Source organism: Opisthocomus hoazin, chromosome 1, assembly GCF_030867145.1.
Source record: "Opisthocomus hoazin isolate bOpiHoa1 chromosome 1, bOpiHoa1.hap1, whole genome shotgun sequence".
In the NCBI taxonomy this organism is placed as follows: Eukaryota; Metazoa; Chordata; class Aves; order Opisthocomiformes; family Opisthocomidae; genus Opisthocomus; species Opisthocomus hoazin.
In genome coordinates this window covers 16,074,500-16,093,553 of record NC_134414.1, presented here as the reverse complement: position 1 = coordinate 16,093,553, position 19,054 = coordinate 16,074,500, and the positions used below count along the sequence as shown (strand labels likewise).

The 19,054-nt window shown below is 39.5% G+C and overlaps 1 long non-coding RNA gene across 1 annotated transcript in view; it reads right to left on the bottom strand.

Annotated features, from left to right (window-relative positions):
* Positions 1-11,770: 11,770 nt before the first annotated feature.
* Positions 11,771-19,054, bottom strand: part of LOC142361966 (uncharacterized) — a 170,742-nt gene continuing 163,458 nt past the window's right edge. Inside the window, exons 5-6 of the long non-coding RNA XR_012764555.1 lie at positions 13,749-13,824; positions 11,771-12,746 (exon numbers count right to left, since the gene is read on the bottom strand). This is a non-coding gene — a long non-coding RNA (uncharacterized LOC142361966). The remainder of the gene's footprint in view (positions 12,747-13,748; positions 13,825-19,054) is intronic.

Below are 19,054 nucleotides of genomic sequence, written 5' to 3'. Positions count from 1 at the left end.
AAATCAAATTTGATTCCCACTTACACTTTTGCAGAGGCACTTCATCCAAGCTGCAGTCTAGCCCGAAAGAAATAAGAACAGTATTTCACTTGTGACAAGGCTGGCCAACGTGTCTAGCTTTTAAATCTCATATTTAAGCTGTTTCTACATGAAGTTTTCCTAATGAATTGTATTATTGGTGTGTTACCTTCCAGCACTGCCTGCCCGGACACGAGCAGATAGCATATCCAGAGCCACTCCAGCAGACTGATTGAGAATCATTAGTGAGACAAAAGGGCAGATGACAGGCATTAATGTGAGGGAAGGAAACATTACATCATGCCAGGTCCAGGAAGAATTACAACTGAGTTGTTTCTAAATGGAAAGGGAGAAACCACTTGAAAAAGGGATGTCTACTGATATCCTTATATTGACTACCAGGAGAACTGGAACATCATTTCGCATTGTAGTTCCTACTGTGAAATAGTGCAAAGAGTCTTCTCCTACCCTCTAATGTGCATTCTTGACTACATGGACTACCCGTGGATGAAGAACAGCCTGGTGGTGGTTGCCTTGCTCCATGGGCTTTAAATAGATCTGTGCCCTCTGTGGCTTTCCAGCCTCATGCTCTGACGTGTGTATAAACCTGCTGTGTCCCTGGGATCTGAATGGAAGGTCCTCACAGCATACTCAGGTCACCCTCTGCAAGAAACAACAGCTAGCTCAAGGAGAGACAGCTTTGGAGAAAGAGTGTGAGAGAAGAGGTTTCTCTGTCCTGTTAAAGTTTCAAATAGCTTGGCAAATAGGTCCAGCCCACAGACAGACATGAGATCTTCTCCAATCTGTTTTGTCACCTATGGACACACCTGCAAAAGACAGGGGCAACACATTGGTTACAACTGTATGCAGAAATCACACCATTTATCCCCAAAAAAAGCTGTGTGGACTGCAGCAGAGCCACAGCACAGTCACTGCTCCCAGATGTTCTAAGACAGGGAGCCACAAGGGCTGGAATCACGTTCTCGTTCTGCATCCATGGCAGAACAGAGCAATCTCGACGCTGTCATGAGCAGCTGGGGAGAAAGGAAATCCTTTCATCCTGCCAGTGACTGCACCTACCTTTCTGGGCTGCCTTGCTGAGGATAAGCTTAATTTTGATTCACAGAAACACAGAATCACAGAATGGTAGGGGTTGGAAGGGACCTCTGGGGGTCATCTAGTCCAACCCTCCTGCCGAAGCAGGGTCACCTACAGCAGGCTGCACAGGACCTTGTCCAGGCGGGTCTTGAATATCTCCAGAGAAGGAGATTCCACAGCCTCCCTGGGCAGCCTGTTCCAGTGCTCCGTCACCCTCAGAGGGAAGAAGTTCTTCCTCATGTTCAGACGGAACTTCCTGTGCCTCAGTTTGTGCCCATTGCCCCTTGTCCTGTCGCTGGGCACCACTGAAAAGAGCTTGGCCCCATCCTCCTGACACCCACCCTTAAGATATTTGTAAGTATATATTAGGACCCCTCGCAGCCTTCTCTTCTTCAGGCTGAACAAGCCCAGCTCCCTCCGCCTCTCCTCGTAGGGGAGATGTTCCAGTCCCCTCGTCATCCTCATAGCCCTCCGCTGGACTCTCTCCAGTAGCTCTTCATCTTTCTTGAACTGGGGACCCCAGAACTGGACACAGTTCTATTGATTCAACAAGAATTTGTCCTGCTACTCGTCAAAAACTAGTCTCTGAAAGACAGCGCTTGTCTTAGTTCACCAAAGGTTATCATTGTTGAACAGAATTTGCAAGGCTTTTGTATTTTCACTGATCTTCTCAGATCTGTTGAATGAGAGCTCATAAAAAACTGTGTATCACTATTTACTTTTTTTTCTACATATTTCTAACTCATCAGCTGTTTGTTTTACCGTGGTAGATCTTGATTCTTTCATTCCTTATATCATCTGTGTTGTGCTTTCATCTGCCATATTGTATACTCTTTCATCTGCCATATTGTATCCTCAGAGCTGTCAGAAAATGTATGTCAGTCCTTACATTTAGGCCCAAGTGGTGTGTATACAGATCAAGTTGAAAGATGCCAAACATATATACCCAAATGAATTTTCTTTTTTTTGTTTGGACTGAATCATTAATATAGTATGGTTTCAAAAATGCTGTCCTTGGATCTCTTTCGTATTGCATACTACAGACAACATAATTGCATACAGACAATTACTTTACAATCATTCCATCTGCAAATATACCGTATTGCATAATACAGACAAGATAAAGTAGACAACACGGACAGTCTTTTCTCTTCAAATTACAGGCTACCACAGATGCTATGCAAGAACCACTCATTCATCTTGAATACATTTCTCGAGCAGTCCACTAAGTAAAAGTGGCAAAAGATTTTAGTGACAAATAGAGGAGTGAGCAAACTCACAATGCTGGTTCAAAGAATGTAAAATTCTTGTTTGTCCTTCAGCTGCAGCAATGAGAAATGGTAATTCTGAAAGAATATAATTTTGTAGTTGGATCCAAGGATGACAATTGTTTTGTACTACCAGCTATATTACTGTGTTAGTTAATATTATGGACTATAACCCTGGATATTCAAATCAAGTACCTGAAAGGACAAAAGCTAGGAAAATATATCCTTCTGGTACGTGTTACTGGAAACCATTTCCTCTGTATTCAGCACAGTATGACTTTGAATAAGCCCACCAAACTGTGACACTCTAGCTTTGATTACAAGTGTCTGTATACATTAGACCCCCATTGTCAGGATCATTTCACATGTCACTGAAATGCAAACACAGTTGAAGAAAAGCAAACTCTTAACAAAACAATATATTAGCTGTAAACAGGCAAGTGTGAGACTCCAGGGAGCCAAAAACAAAAAGACCATGACCCTGAGCTGCAGCTCTGCTTAAATGCATTCACAGAAAATTGCCTCATTTCCCCCTTCCTCCATAACATGAATGCAGCAAGTTGCAGTGTTTTCCATGGTGTGGTTCTCCAGCTTGAATATGCAGACAGACAGCTCACACATGCAGGGCCAGATCCAGCATCCCTGATCTGGCCATGCTCCTGGGAAGAGCACATGGATTAAACACCAGGGCAGAAACACGCCACAGCAAGTTACTCAGTTCAAGCTATTGATGAAGCCTTCTTACTCCAGCTACAGGAGGCATCATGCTCGCAGGCACTTGTCCTGTTGCAGAGCGTATGGAGGATATCTTCTAAAGGTAGGTAATAGACAGCCCTACCAGAGGGGTTGCGATACTGAACCTGTTGGTCACCAATGCAAGGGAGCTCAAGGTGACATCAAGATTGCCTTGGCTGCAGTGATCTCGCACTGGTGGAGTTCACAGTCTTGAGGTATAAGGGTCAGGTGAAGAGTAAAGTCAGGACCCTCAATGTTAGGGAAGCAAACTTCCAGCTCTTCAAGGAGTTAGTCAATAGGACCACCTGGAAAACTGCCCTCAGGGGCAAAGAAGAACAACAGAGCTGACAGATCTTTAAGGATGTTTTCCACAGAGTGCAAGAGCTCTCATTCCCCAGATTTAAGAAATCAGGAACTGTATGCAAGAAACCAGCATGGCTGAGTTGAGACCTGCTGGTCAAACTAAAGGACAAGAAGGAACTGCACAGGCAGTGGAAGTAGGAACATATATCCTTGGGTGAGTACAGGGACACTGCCTGGTTGTGTAAGCATAGAGTCAGGAAGGCCAAGGCACAGATGGACCCGAACTTGCCAAGGAACGTAAAGAATAATAAGGCGGTCTTCTGTCAGCCAGAAGAGGACAGTCAAAGAAAGCATACCCCCCTGATGAGAAAGACTCACAAACTGGTAACAATGGATGAGGAGAAGGCTGAAGTACTCAGCAGCTTTTTTTGTCTCACTCTTCAGTGGCAGCTTCTCTTCCCACACTTCTCCAGTGGATGGACTGCAAGACAGGGACTGAGGGAGCAAAGTCCCTCCCACTAAAAGATCAGGTTCATGAACACCTGAGGAACATGAACATACAGAAATCTACAGGACCTGGCCAGAAGCATCCCAGAGTTCTGAGGGAATTGGCTGATGTAGCTGCCAAGCCACTCTCCATCATATTTGAAAAGTCATGGCAGTCAGGTGATGTCACTTGTGACTGGAAGAAGGGAAACATTGCACTCATTTTCAAAAAGGGTAGAAACGAGGACACCTGGAACTACCGACCTGTCAGCCGTATCTCTGTGCCTAGGAAGATAGTGGAATGAATGGACCCTCCTACAAGGTATGCTAAGGCATGTGGATGACACGGAGGTGGTTTGAGACAGCCAGTATGGCTTTACCAAGGTAAGTCCTGCCTGACCAACCTAGTGGCCTGCTATGATGGATTGACAGCATCAGTGGACAAGGGAAGAGCTACAGATGTTATCTATCTGGGATCTGATGTGGTCCCCCACAACATCCTTCTCGCTAAATTGGGGAGATAAGGATTAGATGGTTGGACAGTTTGGTGGATGAAGAATTGGTGGTTAATGGCTCAATGCCCAAATGGAGATCAGTGACAAGTGGTGTCCCTCAGGGGTCTGTATTGGGACCTATACTGATTAATGTCTTCATCAATGGCATAGACAGCATGATTAAGTGCACCCTCAGCAAGTTTGGAGATGACACCAAGCAAAGTGGTGCAGTTGACATGCCTGCAAGATAAGATGCCATCCAGAGAGACCTGGACAAGCTCAAGAAGTGGGCCCATGTGAACCTCATGAGGATCAACAAGGCCAAGTTCAAGGTCCTGCACCTGGGTCAGGGCAACCCTCGCTATCAATGCAGGCTGGGGGATGAAGAGATTGAGAGCAGCCCTGCTGAGAAGGACTTAGGGGTACTGATGGATGAAAATCTGGACATGAGCCACCAATGTGCGCTCACAGCCCAGAAAGCCAACCATATCCTGGGCTGTATCAAAAGAAGTGTGGCCAGGAGGGTGAGAGAGGGGATTCTGCCCCTCTGCTCCACTCTGGTGAGACCCCACCTGGAGTCCTGCCTCCACCTCTGGAGCCCTCAGCACAGGAAAGACATGGACCTGTTGGAGCGAGTCCAGAGGAGGCCACAAAAATGATCAGAGGGCTGAAGCACCCCTCTTATGAGGAGAGTCTGAAAGAGTTGGGGCTGTTCAGCCTGCAGAAGAGAAGGCTCTGGGGTGACCGTATTGCAGCCCTGCAGTACTTAAAAGGGGCTTATAAGAAAGATGGGGGCAAACATTTTATCAGGGGCTGTAGCTATAGGACAAGAGGTAATGGCTTTAAACTGAAAGAGGGTAGATTTAGACTGGATATACATTGGAATTTTTTAAACAATGACGGTGGTGAGGCACTGGCACAGGTTGCTCAGAGGAGCTGTGGATGCCCCCTTGCTGGAAGTGTTCAAGGTCAGGTTAGATGGGGCTTTGAGCAACCTGGTCTGGTGGAAGGTGTCCCTGCCCATGGCAGGGGGGGGCGGAACTCGATGATCTTTAAGGTCCCTTCCAACCCAAACCATTCTATGATACTATGGCTCATTTATTTTCAGGCTAGAGAATACACTTTTGATCCATGTATTCCTTTCCCGTCTCCTTCATCTTTCCTGCATAATTAGGATAACTCTTCAGGTTTAAAATAGGGCTAAAGATACTTTTTTTTTCTGAACTCTGGTCCTTTCCAACACACAAAATTGTCCAGCAGAATGGCACATGGGACTTCAAGCAGCTGCAAAAACATACAGAAATGTCTTTTCAATGTGGCATTACAAAAGGTAATAGTGAATGCATCTTTGTAAAGTCACATTATCTAGGAACTTATTAATAAGGAACCATCTACAAGGCAAAAGAACAGAGAAAACAACGAAAAGTCTAACCTTAAAAACCTGATACCAGTCATGAGAGCTGATGGTAAATAGATAAAAATTAATGAAGTGAGAAGGAGGTAGATGATAGCAAAGGTAGTTTACTGCTACGAGCTTAAAATTATCTCCAGAGGTTCTTTGAAACAGAAATAGCAGAGACGTAACTGCTTTCCCCTTCCGTTTCACCGCAATGCAAAGGTGAACTTGATGACTTTGGAAATTTTTTATATTGAAACAGGCCTAGAGTTCCTTAGGCTATCAATCAGCTGAGCAGGGAGGGAACACAGAATGTAGCGATCTACCACGTCTTTAGGAAGCTTTAGAGAAAAACATCCAGCTTGCAGTAGGTGCAAATTAGGAGAGACACAGTGAACACAATGGTTAATTTGCGCACCCTTGTTGGTTTGTTGCCAAGAGGGAGGTGTTTATGCTGTTGTTGGCACACTGTATTTCAAGAAAGAAGATTTCCTAATCCAGGGCTGATGAAACCTGTGAATGATAGTGTCCAAGCTCCATGTTAGTGTGCTAGCTTCACACCAAAGCCTCAGCAGAGATTTTCACAAACATAACCATGAAGTTAGACTCCTAAATTTGCAGTTAGGAAAGGTATGCAAAAAATTGATTTCCAATTGCTGAGAATCCAATTGCCTCCAGAAATGTTTGCAAACATTAAGTCAACAAAGTCACTCCATTTCTTTCCTAGCAGGTGTTAAGGACCTCTTATTTATTTGTGTTTTACCTTAGCAGGTCACCAATATTCCCTTTGCTGCATCTAACCATAATGGATTTTGACAGTTACATTTGAGCAGAACTTCTGATCTAAAACCCCTCATGCAATTAGCACATCAATTATAAAGACAGACCAACAATCCATCAGTATAACCCAAGAACTCTATGACTATGAATCACTAACAAATGAGAATCAAATAATAATTTCAAAGCCAAGACACAAAGGATTTCGGTAATCTTAAATTGCTTAAGGTCCTAGAGGCAGACAGTGGCAGTGACAGAATGAAAATAATGTCTTTCCTGTTAATGGAGGACAAAGTCCTCCCAGATTCCTTACAGTCTCCATTTTTAACATGAGATGATGTAATAAATCCTACCCTAGTGAACAGGGAAAAAAAACTAAATGCAACGAGCTTCTTTCTTTATAGTCAGATAAATCAGAATGAGAAGGTGCCAAGGTCTGAAGTGTACAGAAGGCAAACACAGTTCTTGTAACTGGACTCCTTTTCTCGGGGCGTCTCCTCCAGCTGGGCTCACTGTTCTGCAGCAATCACAGGAATACTCTCCTTGTATTCAGTATGACGTTTCCCCTGTGTATGACTTATTTGTGTGAAGTTGCAGGCTACAGCAAAAATAGAAGCTCAGCCTCTACCAAGCACTCTCTTGCAGCTAAGTAGGAAAAGTAGCTTACAGCCTTTTAGCTATAAGTAGATCTGATTTTGACTAAACAATCAGAATACAAGAGTATCAAATCTAATTGCAGTAGTCTGGGTGACATTACTCAAGTCCTTGTTTCCCAGTACGTTTCAGTAATGTACTAAGCATTTGCACTGTCCTGTCAAAACTAAAACAAATCAAAAGCAGAAGAAAGAACTGAACCCACATCTTCTAGAAAAAAGAAGTCAGGGTTTTTAATTGGGATTTCAATTCTGCCTAAGCTTTCTGCCTAAATGCTTCACAGGCATTGGTATAGCTAAAACAAGTGGCATAAAATACAATCAAATAACTTCAGAAAAACAAATTGTTCATGTTTCAAAAAACAAATGACAAAACATTGCATTCAAAAATATTAGTTTCAGGGAACTGTAAAATCAACCATATGAAAAGAACTCCAGTAAAAATTAGCTAATAAAGTTGCTGTCATTTATTAACTTATAAGGAGCGATATTTTTATCATTTTCTGAGGGGCTATTGTTAAATTGTACAGAAATATAGAGAAAGAATTATTGTGTTTGCAAAAGCTACAGCAAAAAGGAACAGAGTGGCAGAGGCACAAGCATTTTACTTATTTGTAAAGGTTAGAAAACTTACAAGTAGTTACATTGCTGCTTATGCCCTCCAAACACGTTAAATTAGGTGGAGACATAAAGGCAGCTGACCTCTCATGGCTGGCCATTTTAGTGGTCTTGTGCTACAACCAGCTGGTGCTTCTTACTACATGAAATAAAACTGATGGTCTCTGCCCAGGCTTACAAGAGGATGGCAAAGGCAGCTGGGAGCTTGAGCTGACGCCATGAGGTCCCACTAGTTTTTTCGTGTAATTCACTCAAGTTTTTCCACACTATTTTTCTACCAAGTCACCAATTTCAAACAGATCTTTGCTGTCACATCTCTGTAAGAGGGATTCTGGCATGCGGATGATCCCTGTCTGGTCCACAGTGAGCCCTTATGCAGAAATGTCACCCTACGCACTCCCTATTAGAATCTGAAGGAATCTCTGCTTCTAAACAGTCTATACTGTGGTGTCTTTGTAAGAGATGCTTTGAGATCTTTATATCCCTGTCCTTCTCTCATGACCTGCTCGTTTTTTCATAATATAGTACCATGAGAAAAAGATCCCTCCCAACTCTTTTTTCTCCTTCTCCGATTTCAAAAAGCTGCCTTCGAAAATCACTTTTGTGATCTTTCAGTAGATGAAGAAACATTTTTCAATGGCTTGCAAGCATCTTTTCAGCTCACAATCTGTTTCCACAGCACATGGTACATGTTAAAATTCATCATGTTACATATTTTCATCTTTATTTTTACAGTGATGTTGCCAAATTTCCAGATTTTACAGAACCTAAAAAGTATTGCTCTACTCTTAACTCCATGAGCTGTTAACCAACACAAGTTCTCCTCATATCTGTCACAGAAATGATTGCTTCTAACCATATATTTTTTACTTATTTCAAGTCCCAGTTTGCAGTTTGTATCTCCATTTTTATCATTTTTAACTCCTTCTCAACTGGCCTTCAACAACCACTAGGAGCAGCCAACCCTATCTATCTTCCTCTTTAGGTACCTGTCTTTTCAGTAGATACATAACCTCACCAGCAAAACACGGGTGATGCATCCTATGTGATATACCCGTTGTCTGCTGTATTTCCACCCTGTTACAGGCAACCAGGTTACTCACTATCCAGTCCCAGGTCTAATTTGAAAAACAAAGACAGGAGAAAAATTTCCTTTTTTTGCCTTCCTCTAATAATCAAGCCTGAGTGTTTGCTGCTAATGCAAACATGATACTCTTGCTACTAATTCACATTTTAGTAAGATCATAAGTTCATTGTATATCCTTAGCAATATCCTTGCTCTTCAAAATCAATACGTTACAGAATTGATGAAATAAGCTTCTATTAGCCTCTGATATTGCAATCACTTCATTGCAACTTCTTTTAGAATGAATTAAATGAACCACACCCATCCACAAGATCTTTCTCACCTGCTTCTTTGATCCCTATGGATATTACCATTGAAACTGCCCCATCTGATATTCAGAAGAAAGGGATAGCCCTAAAGTCCTCACTTTCTCTAGTATCACCCTTCATTGGAAATGATGCATCTACCTTTGAATGTTTGTGAGGAAGCATTTTCCAAAGAATAATGCAAGGAGGTCAGACACCACAGCGTGTGCTCTCCACCTTCAGCACTTCTGCGATGTGATCTAGTCTGGGAGAGATCACAGATGTCTGTCCTTATTTTTATTATGGCCCTCTTTTTATTTCCAGTTGCCTGAAGTTACCTAAATAATCTAAGTTTACACTCCTAATAGATTTATTATTACCATCAATTATGGTACAGCTACCAGAAGCAGGCAGTGCAGTGACTCATCTTTTTCACTAAGATTTTTTATCCTCATTTTTAATGCAGTTTCCGCAAAACATATTTCCTCTGAAATATCATGCACTTTATATGCACCATTGCTTCTATGGAATCCTTAAACTCTGCGAGAAGAGCTACCTTCCCTTGTAGCTGATCCGTATCCAATTGAGACAAACGACTTTGCAGAAAAGAGGTTTGAATAAAGAGAGAACAGTACAAGGTAGATTTCCCCTTAAGGTTTGTTTAGTAATGGTTTGTCTTAAATGGTTTTCTTCAAGCCCTGAATGGCCCATCCCCTCAAAGAAGATATCCTTCAATTTCAGTGTCAACACAGAGTTCATCTTTTTGAACTTAAATCTGTGGTTTCTAGAAACTTGGATCATCATATGAAATTTCACAAGTTTTAGGAAATTTTAGTTACTGGAGACAGGAGAATTGAAACCATTTTATCTCAGGTGAAAAATGAGGAAGTTTAAATCACAGGCTTTGAAAGTACCACATGGGGAGATCTCCAAATATACTCGACATCTCAATAAAAGAGAACAATGCATTGCAATGTAAAATGAAGCACATGAAAGAAGGTCAGCACTGCTACCTTTCGATTAAACTTGTGCTTCAGAAAGGTTGAGGTGAAGGACCTCAAGGCCTCCCATATCAACTTTTGATACTGAGTGTCCATATTGAAGTTTGATCTTGGAAAAGAAATAACTGGACATTGTCTTGTAACACATGACTGATACCACAGATTAAAAAAAAATTAAGGGTCTGATTCACTAATGATTTTTCACCTTTTTGGCTGTATTCTGAGCTGGTGCAAATCAGCTTAGCCCATTGATGTCAGTGGAGTTATGCCATCTCTGAGTTGCTGAAAGGCCTATGCTGAGCAATGATTTACATCTATGAAAAGTGGTTTAAAGAAAAATTCATAGAAATTAAAGCAAGTGGAAATGCAGCACCTCTCTTTCCACCAAAACCAGAGGGAACCATTTCTTTTTCTGGCTTGAAGGAAAAGACTCTCTGTCCTTACTGATGGGTGGAGCAAGGATTGCCTTTTCTATGACAGACTAAATTAGCAATCAATCACTCATTTAAAGAGCCTTTCCACAGCTATTTTGATTCATAACAAGATTTACCACAGGAGGATATGAGGGCTGTAATAGCTTTTGTAGCAATGCTCAGTGCAGCAAATACTCTGTACCAGAAGGTGCTGAACCACCAGCAGTTTCCCTCATGTTCCATGAATATCACAGCTTTACCCATCCCTGTCTGTGACTACAGTACATGCAAATTCATTCAAAATATGGCTTCATATTTCATCATACACCAGAAATCTGCACATTCCAGTAGCTACTTTGCATTTAATTACTTGGAAAAATAAGGTAGGAACAATGAACGTATAAATAGATACTGCATATATATAAACAGATATTTTCAAAAGTTGCTTATATTTATTTGATATCTGAATTTCAGATCATGCCAGTTGACTGTCATTCTCACATACACACACATTTACGCACACATGCACACCCCACAAGTATAAACATAAACCCCACAGTCATGATTAATATAATTTAGAAGTGTCTTACAGTACTTTTTTTAGCAAACACGAAGATACTGAAAATCAGAAGAGGGGATGATTGCTTTGGTAACAAAAAGCTACACAAGAATAACTAACAAATTGGTGAATTGTAGGCATAAAAAAAATTTTTTTGGCATCCAACAAGAATATTTAAGAGAAATAATATAATAAATTTCAGGTGGATGGTATTGTCTACTTGAGGAGAACATGTCTACAGAAATGTGGATTATCAAGAACTGTTAAAATGAAAGTAACACTTCTAGTAAAAGGAGATTATTCCTTTTATAGGTGCTGTCATTTACATTTTATTTTCTATTGAATGATATTTTAATGAAAAATTGTACATTCAAAACTTTATTTAAATAATATTATGTATTAGTATATATTAATATATAAGTATCCAATATAATACATTTATACAATATAATATAGTTTTTTCACATAATAATGCTTTTCTTATGGAAACAGAAAACAAGCTAAAAATCAAATTCCATACAAAAAGCTGGTATGTTTTTGAACTATAGCCGTTTTAAAAGCAAAAGGTTGGTTTTCGTGTTTCAGCAAGAAAGGTTTTTATTTTCTGATGACACAAAGTCACTGTTGTCAGCACAGTTTTCCATGGGGAAAGTCACGTCTAGGAAAAGACATCTCTGCAACTGCCATTTCAAATCCTAATTCACCATAGATAATCATGAGCATTCATTGCAATCAGAGATATCACCACCATGACATGACCCCTCATGACCTACAATGTAATACTTTACAACAGCATGTAGGAGAAACTTGATTTGATAGACATTTTTCATCTGTTAATGACAAATTAGAGGCACTTTTGAATTATTCATGTACAAGCCTGCATATGTTTAAATCAAATTGATGTCATGCAAGTTTCAAACTTAGTACAAGCGAGATTTTTGCTTTTGTCTGTAACTAATGTCAGAGAAATGAAGTAACAAAACTCTACCAGAATCAACAAACATTTGAATTTCATGACTGTTTGCAACACTTGCAAGCAATAAGTATATCAGATTCAGTGCAGCCAATGATTTACCAGACTTCATTAAAGAAAGTTAAAAAATGAAAAAAACAAAGCAGTGTTTCACTGTTGTTTGTTTATTCTGCTAACTTGCATGTAACTAAATTATGTATAGATGTTTCAAAGAAAATATATGACTTTCAAAGAAGTTGTACAGGTTGCTATTTACAGTATTCATTCAAGCAGATATATGCAGAAAATGTAATGGATTTAAAGAGAGACAAATGCCTGTTTAATAAAACCAACTGATTTCAATGAGGGTCAATATACTTTTATATTGATGATTTCATTAGCACTGGAACATTCTATTTACCAACCAATAAACACACCTTCATACTGAGATTAAAAATCAGATTTGTTAAAACAATTCAGCACTAGGAATCAATACAGTCTCTGGTTCTGTAAATCTTCTGTGACAGACCTTTACTCTTCTCATGAATCTCCAAATGCTGTAGTCAACCTCACCAACTCCACTGAAGGCTCCGATCCATTCCCTCTGTAAGGACAGGATTCATTGCAACACAGCCCAAAAAAAATCATCTGACAAAATTCTATATCCAGGCTAATGATATCTAGGCTAAGTCTGTTAACAATGGAGAAGGACAGAGGTCTCCAGAGGGTGTCTTGTTCCTCCTACTGCAAACACAGCTTAGCAGAGTCTAAATTGCCATCTTTGGGGTTACATTGTTCTCCACTGTTACGGACCTGGCCTAGATGTCTAGCATCTACCATTTGGATGGCACTGGGCATAGTCTTTCCTGTTCTATGCGCTGCTTACTGTATGGTGGAAATGAGTTTTTGGGGACAAAAGTTGAAACAGGAGAAGTTCAGACTGGATATAAGGAAAACTTTTTGCCTACAAGGACAGTCAAGAAGGGGAAGAGGTTGCCAAAAGTTGTTATGCAGTCTCCAGCCTCAGAGGTATTCAAGGCCTGTCTGTATAAAAACTTGGAGTAACTTTACCTGACCTCATAGCTGACCCTGCTGTGAGAAGGAGGTTGGAAGGTTGGACTGGAGATCTCCTGAGGTCCCTTCCAACAGGAATTATCCTTTGATTCTATGGTATTTATCCAGTATTATCTTTGTATCGAACTGACTCCCCTGATGGCATTTTAGGGGGTTCACAGTGAAGGTCAGTCAAATGAGTTGGAGTTTTTTTAGACGTGTCAAGGATTTCACACCAGTGCTTGATTGACACCTGTTGAGGAGGCACATGAGCTTTTTCAGACTTTGGGCTTATTAACAATACAGTGATGAAGGACAAAAACTGGATTTAACTCACTTTCTTGCTCAGCCATCTTTAAGAAACATCTTAAGCTTTGGAAGCCTACAGATGTTCTGTGATGAGCCATGCAAGAAAATACAGACCTATGAAATCAAATTGTAATTTCTCCAAATGACTGTCCATTTTTTGAAAATTCTTTGCGCATTTTGCTCTATCTGCTAGATTCTGCTTGACTGCCAACAGCTGGAAGAGAGAGGAAAACTCATCAAATACCTCTTCTTCTTCAGTCCAGTGGTCAGAGACAACTGCAGTTTTTACGTTGCCTTAATGCACGTGAGGTCTTGGACACCTGGAAGGGAGAGGGCAGCATGTGGGACACAGACGCAATGGAAAGATAATGCCACAAGTGTCTGCATGTGGGAATGATGCTGTGCCCTCTCCAGGGGTTTCAGCGTCAGCACCGCCAGCAGTGATGGCTTTGGGACCGGGTACCATGCCATACAGCACGGCACAGCACGGCAGCTCTCTGGGAAGCAGAGCGCCTGAGCCAGTTGCAACATGTTGCTCAGCCCCTTGGAGCAGAGTCAGCAAATCTGTGTGCTTGAAAAGGCAGAAGAACTTGAAAGAAGATATTAGGATCTAAGAGGCAAAATCAGTTTAGTAAGATTAAAAAATGATTAGGCATTTATGTGAAGGAGAATATGCCTTACAATTACGCTAACTAGGCTAAAAATTATAGGGCCAACAGCCTTTATTTCAGGCATAAGATGATCACCAGCTGGGGACAGACAGAGATTTCATCTCATGGTATCATATTACACAATCAGGTGCATTATGAGGGTATTTTACCTTCCTGGGAAACATCTGGCATGAGACACAGTCAGAGACAGGATGCCAGACTAGATGGACCATTTATCTGTTCTGGTGCATAATTCTTATGCTACTTTAGCTTACAGACTTAACTGACTGCTTGAGAATATCTACAAAATTGTAGGGAAGAGAAGAGAGATGTTATTTCTAATTGAAGAACTTGTTATCTCTCACCACCTGTTGTTTGTACATAAGATGATAGGGTTCCAATCACAAGATTAATGCCCAATTTAGACTGGAAAAATACCAGCAAATCTGTCTGATTCTCTTATTTTAAACCCTTTCATGATCTTCAGAAATATTTTACAGTGCCAAGAACAATTTCAAAAATAAACCACAGGACTTAAAAAAAAAAACAGCCAAGTTCATAAAGCTGCATCTGTCATTTACTTATGCAAAACTTTCCCTGCAGAATCATGAATAACTTTGGTTATGTAATTGTTGTAAAATTTATGGGGGTTCTGATTATATGGAATTTTTATTTTTACTTTATATGGCAGAAACATTTGCAACTGACGTGTTGAAATAAACTGCAGAGGTAAAAAACTGGGCCCCACCCTAACTTTCTCAAGCATAATATTTTGCTCTATACTAATTGCTGCTTTCTTTTTTTTTCTTTACTGATCCCCACTCAGAATGTCAACATGGAAACATTTACTTCCTTTTAGAAAATGACAACCTACAAACTTATCAAATTAAAGTTGAAGAAATTCCATAGCTATCACCACCTCTCCCTTAAAAATGGATATAGCTTAAAACCAATTTTTCCATCAAAAAACATTTCCTATGAAATTTCAACTGCCTTAATGAATACTTGCTCTGCTAGCATTTGACATCCATTTGCAATGCACGTTGTGGATCAGGAATAGAGCCCAGGTCTTCATTTAACTAATGGAGTTTGCTAGGAATAACAAGATGCTTCCACATTCTTGACTGGTTTCAGATTTTGCTGAGAGATCACACTTCTGTGAAACCACTTTCACTTTCAAACCAACTTTCTGAATGCCCTTACAGGTAAACAGAGAGAACCATAAATAAGCATTCCTATACCAAACTTCAGCCATTTAAAAGTTAGGTAATGTGAGTCACCTGTGCTTCTCCATAATCAGTCAGACAATCTAGGCACTTCCAGAGCAGAAATCATACCATCTTTGCAAGAACATCTAAAATAGTGGGGTACATCCAAAAAGGAGATTCTTCTCCACCCGTTCCCAACTAAGAAGCCTAGAAAACTAGTTCAGATTGAACACCTCGTGCTTAATTCAGCTGACTGCACACAAGCTTCTAAAGAGCATACAGGTATAAAGACTGATCTACAGACCAATGGTCCATCTAGTCTGTTACTTTGTCTTCAGCAGAAGAGGAGAGATGGTTTGGGAAGAACCTGTGATGCCCCTAGATAATCAGTGTTTCCACACCAGGCTCATAAATCTGCCCAGGCCTACAGGGGAACTTTCCTTCTGGACAGGCAGTGGGAGATCAGCCAGAGTAACATCTGAAATAACTCCAAATATAATTGCACATAAGAAACTAAGATGAGACTACTTTTTAAATAGCTAATATTATATGAGATGAATCCCATATTATAATATTAAAATTTCATTTGCTGCCTGGGTTTTGTTGTAGTCATGGCTGATATTCCCATTAAGGTATCCAGGTGTATGCCTGAAATTTCCCTTCCAATATGGCAACCTTTCCGGAAGCTGAAGGCACATGTAATAGAAATAATATTCAGGAAAAATTACATGGGTGCTTTTTGTAATCACAGCTTCTACTTTAAAATCTTGCTGTTTAACTTTGACAATAACATCACTGCTGTCCCCATGTCCCTTTGAAGAGCAACACACTGAACTTCTCTGATGCCCTCAGTTTATTATTCCCGGTTTTACCCAGCTCATCTTAAAGTCAGAACAAGGATGAAGGGTTTGTAAAGCTGTTCCCCCCTTAAAATAGCGTGCTTAGTTTCTTTTACAGAATTGCTTTAGTATTTCATAAATGCAGATTAGACAGAGAAAGTTACTGTTCTTAAAAAGAGAGGGGCTTTTGTGAAATACTCAACTGTGGTCTGTCAGGATCCTTTTGGGGGCCAATTAAGTAGTCTCATCTAGAAGTAATTTTTTCTCCTTGAAAAAAGGAAGTCCTGCAAGCTACAGTAATGTAAAGAGATCTGCTTACTATTAACCAAACCCTTGTACCCCAAACCAATTGCTCTTAGGCTCTGAATCATATAAGCATCCTTAATCAGGAAAGTAATTGTGTGCTTAGGATTTCAGCTTGAAGTCAATGGGACTTAAGCAGATGTCAAGACTAATCAAGTATTTAAGTGACACCTTACACAGGTGAAAGCCAGACACAGTTACTTGCTTTCCTGAATTAGAGCTTTGAAAATGAGCAGAAACACAGAGATGAACTTGGTACTGCACCTCTAACTTATGTTAACATCCATTTTAGACCTTGCAAAATGAAAGAGTATGCATATTTGGAGACACTTTCATAACCTTGTAAAACTGGACTGATCAAGATCAAAGCATAGATGAGTCCCATGTTCAGCTCCCACCTCAGAGACCAGTATTATTCATAGACCAGAGCCTTACGTAGGACTGCCACAGCCCAAAATGCATGTCACCTACTTCACCCACATGCGGAACATTAGGAAAAGCATTCAAGAGGGTAGCCGTAGCACCGTCTTCCGCAATTTATAGACTCTGAGATCTTTACATGGCTGAAGGGAGGCCTTGGAGGGTCTTCTAATATCATGCCACAGTGATGATACAACAAAGGGTTAGGGACCTTTCAACCCAGTAAATACTGTCTTTATTCAGTGAATAGTAAAAGCACTTCTGCTTTGTAATTCAAAAGAAACTCTGAAAGCCTGTTGAAATGAACTGTTTGGCTCAATAGTTATCTAGTCTCTACAGCAGAAGATACTTAAGCTATGGATAGATTTGTTGGGTAGGATTATCTATGTATTATATATCTAATGCCCAGAATAATAACAATTTTGTCTGCCTTTCTTGAACAGAAAGAGTACTGAATTTGTAAATTATTGTAATATTTTGTTAGTGTCTAACTGCCTGTTGAATATTTAATGGCCATCATATTCTAGGAGAAAGATAGCAACATATTTTATTATACTTTATCTTCTGTATCACTTTTGTTAAGATACCAATTTTCCTTGTACAAAAAAAAGATCCCAGGTTTACTATGATTTAGTTTAATCAATTTAAAATTATTTTTACTTCTTTTTCTCTCTTTTACTGATCGCTTCAACTGTAGGAGAACATACATTTTTTTTTCCAAATGAACAAAATAAAATGGAAAGAAGTTCATCTCAGGCTTACAATTTTTATATCCAACACACACATTGAGCAATAGGAATTTTTATATTTGACTCTGAAGGAGAAGACTGCTATTTGCAAATATTTACAGTTTAAGAGACAACTATTGAGGGAAAATTAACACTCTGAAGACTGAACAAAGAAAATGGTGAGCCACAGGTAGGTTTCTAACCTTCTTTCAAAAATAATTCACATAACATAAGTTAAATAATTAAATAAATGTCTATTATAATACACTGCCTTCATATGTTAATGACACCTTCAGACAGTCAATTTTGGGAAGAAAGTATTCTTTTTCTAGCTTACGAACCCCCAAAATGTTGATTTTTTTTTATAGCTTAATGAAACTTTGCTTCTAATTCATCAAATAATCATTTAAAATAGATTTTCTAAAGATTGGGTGTGAATTATTTCATTACAACATTTTCTCTTCTTCGGTCAGTTGGTTGAGCAGATCAAAAAATCTGCTAGTGCTTTCTTCAAGAAAAGCTCTCCAAATCAACCTTTGAGGGAAAATTAATAAAACACTGAGTGGAAGGTCTTCCATTTTGAAGAGGGATGAGAAATATTTCAGGTCACACAGTTGAAAAACATCTTCTGATTACACTTAGTAAAGAATTCAAGAACAGTATTTTTTACTTTAAAATCATATTTCATCTGGTTTATCAAGAAGTTAAAGAAAGGCTCAATTTTTTTTATCTACTATTGGAAGCATACACAAAATAATGTTAAAACCCTCATGTTTAATATTCAGGAGAGGAAAAAAAGTATTATCAACCTGTAAAAAGCTGCAGAAATGCTTAAAGAAACATACCCTGAAGTGATACAGAATATTGAAGGCAACAGAACTGATGATTTCCGTTAACTAAGCACAGAACTGAAGACTGATACTTTACCCCAAATCAAGACAAATACTGCAACTTAGTAATCCAAAAGACTGTGTAAGCTCTCAATAGCAGGTGGAGTTGTATGGTATCTCACATAGATTCCTTTAACAGATCTATAAAAATGCACGCATTCAGATATATTCAAACTATTACCTTTATTCATGCACGTTCATGTATAAATGCATATATGTCTGCATTCAAAAATAAAAGCTATGACTTTTGTTGACATCCCCACATCACTTCTATGTTGGAAATCTTTTTCCTAGAATTTGTTTCCCGACTTTTATTTATGATGTTTGCAGAGATCACTTTTCACTGCAAGATCAGCTGTAATACTGTTGAAAGCGATCTGATAACGCAAAAACAAAACAGTACAATGTTCTTTAAAAGCATATGTATTTCATTTCCGATTTATTTATCATTTAGCTGGAGAGTCCATCAAAAATCCATTTATAACCCTTGCTATTCCTGAGAAAGCTGAATA